We start from the raw sequence: 14,228 nt of genomic DNA, 5'->3' as shown, positions 1-14,228 counted from the left end.
TCGCGTCCTGTCTTTTTTACCTTGAATTTTGAGTATTAAGTCTTTGGTACGTGCAGACTGGTAAATAAATGTTCACCACTTTCACATGGTAGTTTTTATTCATCTTTGTTGAGAGATCCACGTTTCTTTGGCTTAAGGAACTTAATAGCCAGAAATTTAAACTGTAGCTTGTATGGCATAATTAATAAATCACAAACTAAAACTCTGGTTTCAAAACTTGCTCTGACTGTAGTAACTTGGCATGGGAAGCCATCTTTTTTACAATTCCTCATTCATTCCTGAACTTGAATTCCAAGTACCACTGGAGGTTTTAACTATAGTAAAATGATTAGCATTATTGATCTTCAGTAGTTGAGGTACACATTTAATCTATACTCAATAAGAACCAGTATTTTTAAGAGCAGAAATTGTAGTTACCTTTGGGAAACAATAGAGTTAGAAAAGTTGTAGAAAGTGTATTTTCTTTGCTGCCTTAAGATTAATTATTTAAAGCAGACTTTAAGAAATTGGTCTATAGTAAAGGAGAGATACCACCATAAACAACATTAAGGGGAGAAGAGCAAACTATATTCTGAATAACCCTTTTTTGAATTAAGTGTTTAAACTTCCCAGAGTAGATCCCTGGTGACCTCAGCCACTAATTGTTATGTAAGTATGTGGTTAGTAGCTCAGTCATGTCCGACTCTGCAACGCCATGGACTGTAGCCTACCAGGCCCCTCTGTCCATGGGATTTTCCAGGCAAGAGTACTGGAATGGATTACCATTTCCTTCTCCAGGGGATCTCGACCCAGGGATCAGACCTGCATTGGCAGGCAGGTTCTTTACCACTGAGCCACCTAGGAAGCCTCACTAATTGTTACAGAGGATCCAAAAATCTTGGAATGTCTAAGGCCAATACATTCCATGTTCTTGTTTACACTGGGTGAGTCTGGTGCTGTTGATGTTAACTCAGGCAGGTGAGCATGGCTGCTGGTCTAATACCAATCCCTGTAGTCAGCTGCTCCTATTCCTGCAGCCAACAGGCCTGCAGAAGGGGAGCAATGTGAACTTGTGACCACTAGATGCAGGAAACTTCACCAACCACATCCTCTTTAGAACTGAGTCATGAGTTGTACTGTGTCCTAAAAGGGAAGCAGAGTTCTTCCGATTCTGAGGCTGCTGCCCTGGGATTACCCATCCAGATCAACTCGGCTCTATAAAGGTGCTGCTTTCATTTTGAAAGTGGAGTCTGTGAAGAACTGCTCCCCTGAAAAGACTCTGAACTTCTGTACCCTGACAGCCTTGAGTAGCTTCACCTTCCTGGAATAGTGGGTGAGAGACTAGCAAATAACGATTCTTCTATAAGAAAATATCTTCTAGTGTAGAAAATGGAAATTTACTCATTTGTTAAGAAAAATGTTAATACAAAATCTAGATGAATTTAAGAAGTAGTTTTAAGTGAACCAATATTGGTTATTTTATACTTAAAAGAACTGGAAGAAACAGAGATGAGTGTTAAGTATGTAAACATTCAGTGCTTTTTGGTTTTAAGTATGTAAACATTCGGTGTTTTTAACAGAGTCTTGGATTGACAACAGGTTTAACGTGGAAGTCTTATTCAAATGCTAAAAAAAAAATGTTAAAACTAAAAATTTTTACCCAAAGGGCATTTTGATCAACTCCTAGTAAGAAATATGCAGTTGAATACTGACATTCAGAGGGGTATGTCCAGACATTCATGAATATGAAGTTCTTTGGGTAAACATACGGCTTTCCTTCTTTTAGTACCCACATGAAGAAACATCTTTTACCGTTTAGATTACATGAACAACTGACTAGGTAGTCAGCTCCCTCACTAGCCCCAAATCTAACATTCAGATACGTGCCACAATCAGATTACTATATTAAGGATCTTTGGGTCTCTTAACAGAGAAGGCAATGGCACCCCACTCCAGTACTCTTGCTTGGAAAATCCCATGGATGGAGGAGCCTGGTAGGCTGCGGTCCATGGGGTCTCGAAGAGTCAGACACGACTGAGCAACTTCACTTTCACTTTTCATATTTATGCACTGGAGAAGGAAATGGCAACCTACTCCAGTGTTCTTGCCTGGAGAATCCCAGGGACAGGGGAGCCTGGTGGGCTACCGTCTATGGGGTCGCACAGAGTCGGACACGACTGAAGCGACTTAGCAGGGTCTTTTACAGAATCAGAAATGCTAAGGTTAAGTATATTCTGACAATCAATAATCACAAAATACAAGAAACAAGTCCTAACAGCTAATATGATAATGGCACTTCGACTGAAACCATGAGTGATCCTAGGGTGACTGTTAACCTTCATTTATTTTACATTCTGGAAAATCCAACTAATTTGTACATTTCTCTGCTTCCCTGTCTCAGCGGTTTCTCTGAACAGGAAACCTTGTTCAGTGTGTGCAGGCCTAACACACCAAAAATTGTATAAAGAATATCTGCCGAAAGTGGTGAGTAAACATCTAAGTTCTTGCAGGGCATTTCTAGAATGGGCCATGGTGTTTTAGTTGCTAAGTTGTGTCCAACTGTTTGCAACCCCATGGACTATAGCTCACCAGCCTCCTCTGTCCATGGTATTTTCCAGGCACTTTGACAGCATCTTCTTCTAGGATTTGAAATAGCTCAACTGGAATCCCACCACCTCCACTAGCTTTGTTCATAGTGATGCTTCCTAAGGCCCACTTGACTTCACATTCCAGGATGTCTGGCTCTAGTCCAGTGATCACACCATCTTGGTTATCTGGGTCATGAAGATCTTTTTAGTATAGTTCTATGTATTCTTGCCACCTCTTAATATCTTCTGCTTCTGTTAGGTCCATAACCATTTCTGTCCTTTATTGTGTCCATCTTTGCATGAAATGTTCCCTTGGTATCTCTAATATTCTTGAAGAGATCTCTATTCTTTGCCATTCTATTTTCCTCTGTTTCTTTGCATTGATCACTGAGGAATGCTTTCATATCTCTCCTTGCTTTTCTTTGGAACTCTGCATTCAAATGGGTATATCTTTCATTTTCTCCTTTGCCTTTCTGCTTCTCTTCTTTTCTCAGCTATTTGTAAGGCCTCCTCAACCATTCTGCCTTTTTGCACTTCTTTTTCTTCGGGATGTCTTGATCACTGCCTTCTGTACAATGTCACGAACCTCCGTCCATAGTTCATCAGGCACTCTATCAGATCTAATCCCTAATCTATTTGTCACTTCCACTGGATAATCATAAGGGATCTGATTTAGGTCATACTTGAATGGTCTAGTGGTTTTCCCTACTTTGTTCAATTTAAGTCTGAATTTGGCAATAAGGCGTTCATGATCTGAGCCATAGTCAGCTCCCGGTCTTGTTTTTGCTGACTGTATAGAGCTTCTCCATCTTTGGCTGCAAAGAATATGATCTGTCCGGTTTTGGTATTGACCATCTGGTGATGTCCATGTGTGGAGTATTCTCTTGTGTTGTAGGAAGAGGGTGCTTGCTATGACCAGTGTGCTCTCTTGGCAAAACTCTTATTAGACTTTGCCCTGCTTCATTTTGTAGTCCAAGGCCAAATTTACCCGTTATTCAGGTATTTCTTGACTGCCTACTTTTGTATTCCCCTATAATTAAAAACGTCATCTTTTTTAGCTCTTAGTTCTAAAAGGTCTTGTAGGTCTTCATAGAACCGTTCAGCTTCTTCAGCAGTACTGGTCGTGGCACAGACTTGGATTACTGTGATATTGAATGGTTTGCCTTGGAAATGAACAGATCATTCTGTCATTTTTGAGATTGCATCCAAGTATGGCATTTCAGACTCTTTTTTTGACTATGAGAGCTACTCCATTTAAGGGATTCTTGCCCACAGTAGTAGATGTAATGGTCATCTGAGTTAAATTCACCCGCTCCAGTCCATTTTAGTTCACTGACTCCTAAAATGTGGATGTTCACTCTTGCCATCTCCTGTTTGACCACTTCCAATTTGCCTTGATTCATGGACCTAACATTCTGGGTTCCTATGCCATATTGCTCTATTTACAGCATCAGACACTTACTTCCATCACCAGTCACATCCACAACTGGGTGTTTTTGCTTTGGCTCTGTCTCTTCCTTCTTTCTGGAGTTATTTCTCCACTTATCTCCAGTAGCATATTAGGCACCTGCCGACCTGGGGAGTTCATTTTTCAGTGTACTATCTTTTTGCCTTTTCATAGGATTCTCAAGGCAAGAATACTGAAGTGGTTTGCCATTCCCTTCTCCAGTGGACCACATTTTGTCAGAACTCTCCACCATGACCCATCCGTCTTGGGTGGCCCTAAACCACATGGCTCATAGTTTCATTGAGTTAGACAAGGCTGTGGTCCATGTGATCAGATTGGTTAGTTTTCTGTGATTGTGGTTTTCAGTCTGTCTGCCCTCTGAGAGAGAAGGATAACAGGCTTATGGAAGCTTCCTGATGGGAGAGACTGACTGAGGGGGAAACTGGGTCTTGTTCTGATGGAGGGGGCCATGCTCAGTAAACCTTTAATCCAATTTTCTGTTGATGGGTGGAGCTGTGTTCCCTCCCTGTTGTTTGACCTGAGGCCAAACTATGGTGAAGGTAATGAAGATAGTGGCGACCTCCTTCAGACTGTCCCATGCACGCACTGCTGCACTCAGTGCCCTCAACTCTGTAGCAGCCACCGCCAACCCACGCCTCCCCCGGAGACTCCTGGACAGTTCAGTTCAGTCGCTCAGTCATGTCCGACTCTTTGCGACCCCATGATATGCAGCACGCCAGGCCTCCCTGTCCATCACCAACTCCCGGAGTTTACTCAAACCTACATCCATCGAGTCGGTGATGCCATCCAGCCATCCCATCCTCGGTCGTCCCCTTTTCCTCCTGCCCCCAATCCCTCCCAGCATCAGAGTCTTTTCCAGTGAGTCAACTATTTGCATGAGGTGGCCAAAGTACTGGAGTTTCAGCTTTAGCATCATTCCTTCCAAAGAACACCCAGGGCTGATCTCCTTTAGAAGAGTCTCCTTTAGACTGGTTGGATCTCCTTGCAGTCCAGGGGACTCTCAAGAGTTCAAAAGCATCAATTCTTCTGCACTCAGCTTTCCTCACAGTCCAATTCACATCCATACATGACCACTGGAAAAACCATAGCCTTGACTAGATGGACCTTTGTTGGCAAAATAATGTCTCTGCTTTTGAATATGCTATCTAGGTTGCTCATAACTTTCCTTCCAAGGAGTAAGACTCCTGGACACTCATGGACAATTCTGGGTCAGTCTCCTGAGGGGTCACTGTGCCTTTCTCCAGGGTCCTGGCGCACACAAGACTTTGTTTGTGCCCTCCAAGAGTCTGTTTCCCAGTCCTGTGTAAGTTCTGGCACCTCTGTTGTGGGTAAATGGCAGTCTCCTCCAAGAGGGCTTATGCCATACCCTGGTCGGCTGTACCCAGAGCTAACCTGTCCCTGCCGCAGTCCACTACTGACCTGTACTTCCGCAGGAGACACTCAAAGACAGTTCTGGTTCAGGCTCTGTGGGATCTCTGGGTCCTGGTGTGCACAAGGTTTGTTTGAGCCCTCTGAGCATCTCTGGGGGGTATGGGTTTGATTCTAAACTCAGTTTTGTTTAGAATCATTTCACTATTTCCATATGCCAGCAAATTTGGAGAACTCAGCAGTGGCCATAGGACTGGAAAAGGTAAGTTTTTATTCCAATCCCAAAGAAAGGCAATACCAAAGAATGCTCAAACTATAGCACAATTACACTCATCTCACATGCTAGCAAAGTAAGGCTTAAAATTCTCCAAGCCAGGCTTCAACGGTACATGAACCGTGAACTTCCAGATGTTCAAACTGGATTTAGAAAAGGCAGAGAAACCAGAGATCAAATTGCCAACATCCGTTGGATCATCGAAGAAGCAAGAGAGTTCCAGAAAAACATCTAATTTTGCTTTATTGACTATGCTAACGCCTTTGACTGTGTGGATCCACTGGAGAAAGAATACGCTTTCTGAAAATGGAGCTCCGCAACGATTCTATATCCACATGCAAAAACATGGACATGGACATGTAACTATTAATAGATACAGACCATCATCTGTCACAGAGTTAACTTACATTGGATCATTAAGTTAAACTTCACTTAATGTGAAACACCAAACTGTAAGACTTCTCTAGACAATAACATAAAATCTAGGTGACCTTGGGTTTGGCAATGAGCTTTTAGATAAAACGCCAAAAGCACAATCCATGAAAGAAAAAATTGATAGACTTTTAAAATTGAAAACTCCTATGAAGACGCTTTAAAAAGACAAGGCCAGACTGGAACATACATGTGTTTGGTGTCCAAAGAATACCAACGACTGCTATCCAAAATATATTAAGAATTCTTTGTATGTGTGTGCATATTAGTTACAAAGAATTCTCAAAGCTCAACAATAAGGAAACAGACACCCAATTTAAAAGTTCACAAAAAATCCTAACAAATACCTCACTGAAGAAATATAGATAGTAAAGAAGCATGTGAAATACACCCAACATCCTATGTCCTCAGGAAATTCACATTAAAACAATGAGATACCACACTACACATCTTTTAGAATGGAAAACTTTTTTAAAAATCAACAGTACCAACTGTTGGTGAGGCTTCAGAGCATCAGTAAGAATGTAAGAGCAGTACAGAGCAATAAGCAGTAAGAATTCCGGTAAGAATGCAAAATGCAACAACTTTAGGAGACAGTACAGCAGTTCCTTACAAAGGTAACCACACATTATAACATCCAGCTATGCCCACCACACAAAAGCTTGCACACAAATGTTTATAGCAGCTTTACCCATAATTGGCCCAAAACTGGAAGCAACCAAGATAATCTTCATTAAGTGAATGGAAAACAAACTGGTACACCCAGACAATGGAGTATTATTCAGTGGTAACAAGAAAATGAGCTATCAAGCCACAAAAGACATGGAGGAAACTTAAATGCATCTTGTAAGTGAAAGAATCCAGTCTGGAAAAGGTACATAGTGTATGATTTCAACTATAAGACATCCTGAAAAAGACAAAACTATATAGAGACAGTAAAAAGACCAGTAGTTGCCAGGAGTTTGGAAGGGGTATGTGGGAGAATAGGGGAGAGTGGAGAGAAAAGACTGGTGGAGAACAGGTTTAGGGCAGTGAAACTATTATTTGATACTGTAATGGTGGATACGGGACATTATGTATTTGTCAAAACCCATCGAAATGTACAACACAAGGAATTCCCTGGCAATCCAGGGGTTAGGATTCGGAGCTTTCACTGCCATAGCCCGGGTTCAATCCCTGGTCTGGGAACTAAGATCCTGCAAGCCACGTGGCTCGACCAAAAAATAAATATAAAAAAGAAACGTACAACATAATGGTAAACCTAACTTTAAGTATGGACTTTAGATCATGATAATGTATCAATATTGGTCCATTAATTGTAACATATATCACACTACTGCAAGATATTGATAATAGGGAAAACGTGTATGTGGGAAGCTGGATGTTAATTGGAACTCAGTACGATTACCACTAGATTTTTCTGTAAATCTAAAACTTTCTAAAAAATAAATCTTACTAATTTTTTAAATGTAAAAGTTTAAAAAAATAAATAAATGTAAAATGTTCATAAATTTTAACAAATTTATAAATAATTTCTGGTTATAAATAATTTCTCACTTATTTTTAATGTATTTTCAAAATGTTTTCCAGTGGATTAGTTTTTATTCATAGAATCAGACAAAAATTAAGCCCTGAATTCTAAAAACCCTATACTGAAAAGCACAATTTTTTTTTAAACTTGATTGAAGTTTCAGTCCTACTAAGAGCAAACAGGCCTAAATTTTCCCAGTAAAATACCAAAAGTGAAGGTATGGGTAGTCATACCCATTTTTGAAGTGTTCACACATCCTAGCATATTACCTGGAGAGGAGCCCTGCTCAGCTGGTCGTGTGCTGGTCAAGACTCCTCACGCGAACCCTGTGTATGACACGGCTTTTCTCAGTTCCAGACCACAGGAAAGCCCTAACCCAGGTGGCCTCAACTCGGCACACGCAGGAAGTGTGTTCCCATTCCCCCGGGCAAAACTGTGAACGCTACACATAACGCAGGTGCCTCCGAAGGGGAAACAGAGCCTCTAGAATTCCCTGGTGCACGTTCTCACCTTTCTCACTCGTCCATCTGACTGACTCCAGCTGGAGTGACCCTTCCTTTAAAAGAGAGGGTCCTGCCTTTCTTGGTTTTAAAGCACACCATCAGATGGGTGTTGGTGCTTGCTTCTGACTCAAAAAGAACCTCCAAGGTAACAATAAGCACGATTTGCTCAATGATACCCCTACACAAGAAGGAAATCACTGAACTCGGTGTGGTTTGAAATTCTGTGTAATACCACTTTCCTATGCCCACATCCCATGAGGGTAAGCAGTGAAGACTTTTAAACTGAAATGTGCTAGATTGACTGTTCTTAGCCAGAATTTCACATCAGAACCACCAGAGGAACTTTTCCCAAGTGTACAAGCCTGGCCCCCTGCCTTGATCTCTCACGTCACAGAGGGTTCTCAGGAGGCTGCTTTGGGCATGTGTATTTTGAGGATGCTACCCAGTCAGGTCTGGTGTTTGCTAATTGTTAGGAAACGCTGTAAGAGGTAACTGCAGGTAGCCTGGTCATAGTCAAGGGTATTTGGGGCTCATCCCACCTCTACCCCTCTTTGGGTCAGTGGGCAAGCTTACTTGTGTGCTGAGGAGGCAAGCAGGTCTCCAGGAACTGACCCATATGCCTTAGGTTCTTGTCATCTGTGCCTTTGCTGATCTCATCCTTGACTCCTAAAGCCGGTCAGGGGACAAAAGATGCAAATATTCAACAATAATTAACCTGTCTGGGCAGCTCCGCTTGTGGCAACCTCAGCCTGGGGGCCCCTTGCAAAGGCTCCAAGCAGCTCCAGCGGGGCTTTCTGCAGACCACCCCCTCCTGTGCACTGTTAGGGCTCTTCCAGATCCAGGGGGACACAGCGGGAACACAGGGGAAAGTGCCATTGTCCCAGAAGGCAAGTGGCGTTACCGAAATTTTGATGAAGTTGATGCTGCTTTTGAGCAGCTACCACAAGATTGTCTGCATGACAGACATCAACAGCTAACCTTATTTCAGGAGTTGACCTGCAAACCTCAGAGTTAATCCAATCATTTAGGTTTTTAGAACTGCAGTGATTAATCCTCTACTGGGTACTACTGGAATGAGGGTGAAAAGGAGAAGCAGAAGAAGAACAGGAGAGACCTAGTTTCCCTGGTCAGAGTAGGGATGAACCAGGGGCAGCCCCATCTAAGAGACTCAGAGTGCCTGCCTGAGCTTGGGTTTTCCAGGGATAGAAGCTGAGAACAGCACCTTGGTTATCATCTGGATCTAGCTGGTTAGTTGGTAACCCCCATCAGAGCCATGTTCGCCTTGGTCGTATAACTGGAGTCACTCTCCTTAGGGAGACTCCAGAGGCCTGACAGTCACTGGGGAACTTCATAAGTTCTTGCCAAGACTGAAGGCAAAAAAGCTGAAGATAGCCATGCTGGTGTTCCTTAAGTAATATAGGTCAAGCTCTAAGTTTCGGATGGACTCATCAGACAATCCCATGGATGGAGGAGCCTGGTAGGCTGCAGTCCGTGGGGTCATTAGAAGTCAGACACAACTGAGCGACTTCACTTTCACTTTTCACTTTCATGCATTGGAGAAGGAAATGGCAACCCACTCCAGTGTTCTTGCCTGGAGAATCCCAGGGACGGGGGAGCCTGGTGGGCTGCCATCTATGGGGTCACACATAAGCTGAAGCGACTTAGCAGCAGCAGCAGCATCAGACAAAATCACCTCCCTCTGCAAAAGTAACTCATTGATCCTGACAGAATGGCTGGAGAGACTCTCTGTTGCAGGTGACCTGGAGAAGGCCACCAGCGTCTTTGTGCCTCTGTGTCCAGCAGCCTCCTGAGAAAATGAGCTCCGAGAGGGACCAGGGGAGGAGTGCTGTTTTGCAAGAGCCATGGGAGTGTCCATCTCCTGTCAATGCAAGGAAAGTCCCCTTAGTTCTTACTGATGACCAAAAATGTGGGGCCTCCAAGTCAGACCCTGCCTTGAGGCCTGGGGACATGGCGATGAACAAGGCCACGTGAGCTAAGCCTCTCCGGGGACTAAGAATTTTGGCCCTTGCAGCTCTTGCAGAGTGTCTCCTCCAAGTGAGCTGAGAGAAATTTGTGGCAGCTTCCTGTCTGCATCTAGCAGGGCAGGGGCTTTCTCCCCTTCACAGAAGCAGGTTGGGCACAGAGGCCTCTTGTGTAAAACCAGGCTCCAGGCCCCCTTCTAGACAAGCTCTGCAAGGGGCATCCCCGGGGACCACTGGCCACCTGCCCAGGATGAGCGAGCAGATGCCTCTAACAACTCCGACAGTCACATGCATAGTACACTCCTTTCCTTCCACACACTATGTGGACATCCTTTCTGGGATGGCTTTTCTTTTCTCCTCTGTGTTCTTAAAAAACAAAACATCATTGTAAAACAGGGACTAATGCAGCTTCTTCTGAAGCAGCACAGGCTGCACGTGCTCACTGCTCCTTTCCCATTTCTGAAAAACCCCAGTCCCAAGCCTCCCTTACCCAAAGTGGAGGAGGTGGGCAGCTGATGGCCTTGGAGGCAGGGGCTTTCCAGGGAAGGAGATAAATAGTCACAGGAACCTCTGTCCAAAAACTTGGACACAGGACAACATAGCAAAACTGGGAGTGGGGAAATTCCTGCTGAAAAGGTCAAAGCCAACAGCTCCAGCCATGAAATTAGAAGCTGCTTGCTCCTTGGAAGGAAAGCTATGGACAAACGTAGAGAGCGTACTAAAAAGCAGAGACATTACTTTGCCAACAAAGGTTCATCTAGTCAAAGCTATGGTTTTTCCTGTAGTCATATGTGGATGTGAGAGTTGGACTATAAAGAAGAAAGTGAAAAAGTATGAAAGTGTTAGTCCTTCAGTCGTGTCCGACTCTTTGGAACCCCATGGACTGTAGCCCACCAGGCTCCTCTGTCCATAGAATTCTCCAGGCAAGAATACTGGAGGGGGTTGCCACTTCCTAAAGAAGGTTCAGTGCCAAAGAATTGATGCCTTTGAATTGTCGTGCTGGAAAAGACTTTTGAGAGTCCCTTGGACTGCAAGGAGATCAAACCAGTCAATCCTAAAGAGAATCAACCCTAAATATTCAGTGGAAGGACTGATGCTGAAGCTGAAGCTCCAATCCTCTGGTCACCTGATGCGAAGGGCTGGCTCATCAGAAATGACCCTGATGCTGGGAAAGATTGAAGGCAAAAGGAGGGTAACCCAGGATGAGATGGATAGATAGCATCAGTGACTCAATGGACATGAATCTGAGCAAACTCTAGGAGATAGTGAAGGACAGGTGTGGCTGGTGTGCGACCCCATGAATCGCAGCATGCCAGGCCTCCCTGTCCATCACCAACTCCTGGAGTTCACTCAGACTCACGTCCATCGAGTCAGTGATGCCATCCAGCCATCTCATCCTCTGTCGTCCCCTTTCCTCCTGCCCCCAATCCCTCCCAGCATCAGAGTCTTTTCCAATGAGTCACCTCTTCACATGAGGTGGACAAAGTACTGGAGTTTCAGCTTTAGCATCAGTCCTTCCAAAGAACACCCAGGACTGATCTCCTTTAGGATGGACCGGTTGGATCTCCTTGCAGTCCAAGGGACTCTCAAGAGTCTTCTCCAACACCACAGTTCAAAAGCATCAATTCTTCAGCACTCAGCTTTCTTCACAGTCCAACTCTCACATCCATTCATGACCACAGGAAAAACCATAGCCTTGACTAGACAGACCTTTGTTGGCAAAATAATGTCTCTGCTTTTGAATATGCTATCTAGGTTGCTCATAACTTTCCTTCCAAGGAGTAAGCATCTTTTAATTTCATGGCTGCAATCACCATCTGCAGTGATTTTGGAGCCCCCAAAATAAAGTCTGACACTGTTTCCACTATTTCCCCATCTATTTCCCATGAAGTGATGGGACCAGATGCCATGATCTTCGTTTTCTGAATGTTGAGCTTTAAGCCCACTTTTTCGTTCTCCTCTTTCACTTTCATCAAGAGGCTTTTTAGTTCCTCTTCACTTTCTGCCACAAAGGTGGTGTCATCTGCATATCTGAGGTTATTGATTTTCTTCCTGGCAATCTTGATTCCAGCTTGTGCTTCTTCCAGCCCAGCGTTTCTCACGATGTACTCTGCATATAAATTAAATAAGCAGGGTGACAATATACAGCCTTGATGTACTCCTTTTCCTATTTGGAACCAGTCTGTTGTTCCATGTCCAGTTCTAACTGTTGCTTCCTGACCTGCATCCAGGTTTCTCAAGAGGCAGGGTAGGTGGTCTGGTATTCATTCCCATCTCTTTCAGAATTTTCCACAGTTGATTGTGATCCACACAGTCAAAGGCTTTGGCATAGTCAATAAAGCAGAAATAGATGTTTTTATGGAACTCCCTTGCTTTTTCCATGATCCAGCAGATGTTGGCAATTTGATCTCTGGTTCCTCTGCCTTTTCTAAAACCAGCTTGAACATTTGGAAGTTCACGGTTTACATACTGCTGAAGCCTGGCTTGGAGAATTTTGAGCATTACTTTACTAGCGTGTGAGATGAGTACAATTGTGCAGTAGTTTGAGCATTCTTTGGCATTGCCTTTCTTTGGGATTGGAATGAAAACTGACCTTTTCCAGTCCTGTGGCCACTGCTGAGTTTTCCAAATTTGCTGGCATATTGAGTGCAGCACTTTCACAGCATCATCTTTTAGGATTTGAAACAGCTCAACTGGAATGCCATCACCTCCACTAGCTTTGTTCGTAGTGATGCTTTCTAAGGCCCACTTGACTTCACATTCCTCTTAAATGCTTTCAAAAGTGTCCTGACCTTCCAAAATATGAGAATGTTTTCACCCAAGTAATGGGGTTAGCAAGGCAGAAGCCAGCCTGCAGTTACAGAGCCTCCCTCCTCAGCTAGAGCAGAGCCAGTGTGGCCCTGGGCAACCTGCAAAGCCACATTTGCTGCTCAGCCTAGGAGCCAAATCCCTGCTTCTTTCTGGATGAAGAGGTTCCTTCCTGGGCAACCCCCATTGCTCGTCTGCCCACAACATGCACAGGCCGCAGCCTTTCCTCAGGCGGGACCCTGGCCTTCAGAACAAGGGCTGACCTGGCTCCAGATTCTCCTGCTGAACAAAATGGCATTGGGGAGCCAGCCTCTCTGACCCTGCATGAACCCAAAGCCTCCTGGAGCTCCGAGGGGATCCTGGACTCCTATCGACTCCCACTCACCTCCCCTTCCAGGCAGGGCCTGCAAAGCAATGCTGGGTTCAGCCTGTCCCCCAGCTATGAGGTCCCTGGAGCCTGCCTCCCTCCCCCCTCCCCTCACCCCTCTCTCCTCACCCGGGGTGTCCTGAGGACCCGGGCGGGGTCGATGGAGGGGGGCCAGAGGACAGGTGCCTCACCCAGTGAGTGTGAGTCAAGGCCAGCTGGGAGGGCGGGGCCGAGGTAGAGGAGCTCTGGGGACAGCAGGAAGGAAGGGGAAGTGGAACCTTCTCCACGGCTGCCCAGGTCCTCTGGAGCTCTTTCTCTCGGCTGAGCCAGGAGACCCTGAAGAGGGTCACCGTGATAGAACGTCCAGGGATCTTCCACCTTCTCTTCACATCCTTGTCGGAAGACTGTGGCCTCTTGAAGCCTACCTGTGCAGGAGAATTTTGCAAATTGCCCATGGCTTTGTCATCTGTGGGAAACTACACAGGTCATCTTACAAACCAGCCTGCTTATCAGGTGACTGGAGCCAAGAAGATTGCAGGCCTGGGGTGGGGAAATCCCATCTAGCATGGCTTCCTTCCTTCCCCCCCTGACTGGACCTCACAGGGGCGGGGCAACCTTTCTGGACCTGGCACCCAGGCCGCTGGACTCCCTGCCAGGTGTCCAGGGGACGCCCTTCCTGCCGCCTGGTTCCTTCTCCTCTTCCTGGGGCACAGGGAACCTGAGGCTCCTGCTCTGCAGACTACGTGGAAAACACCTGTATTTTCAGGGCCTCAAAACATCCTGCTCCAGCCTGGCTTCCTGCGAGAAGCCGAGGAGTAACGTTGGTTACTTTGGACTTGATGGAGCATGTCCTGCTGGTGGGGCCCTTACCAGCCTAGGACTGAACAGTAGGCAATGCAAAGGTGCCCATGAATGTGCTCCCTCAAGG

This window comes from Oryx dammah, unplaced genomic scaffold, assembly GCF_014754425.2.
Source record: "Oryx dammah isolate SB20612 unplaced genomic scaffold, SCBI_Odam_1.1 HiC_scaffold_16, whole genome shotgun sequence".
Lineage (NCBI taxonomy): Eukaryota > Metazoa > Chordata > Mammalia > Artiodactyla > Bovidae > Oryx > Oryx dammah.
The sequence above is the reverse complement of the archived record's forward strand: the minus strand, read 5'-3'. Positions refer to the sequence as shown.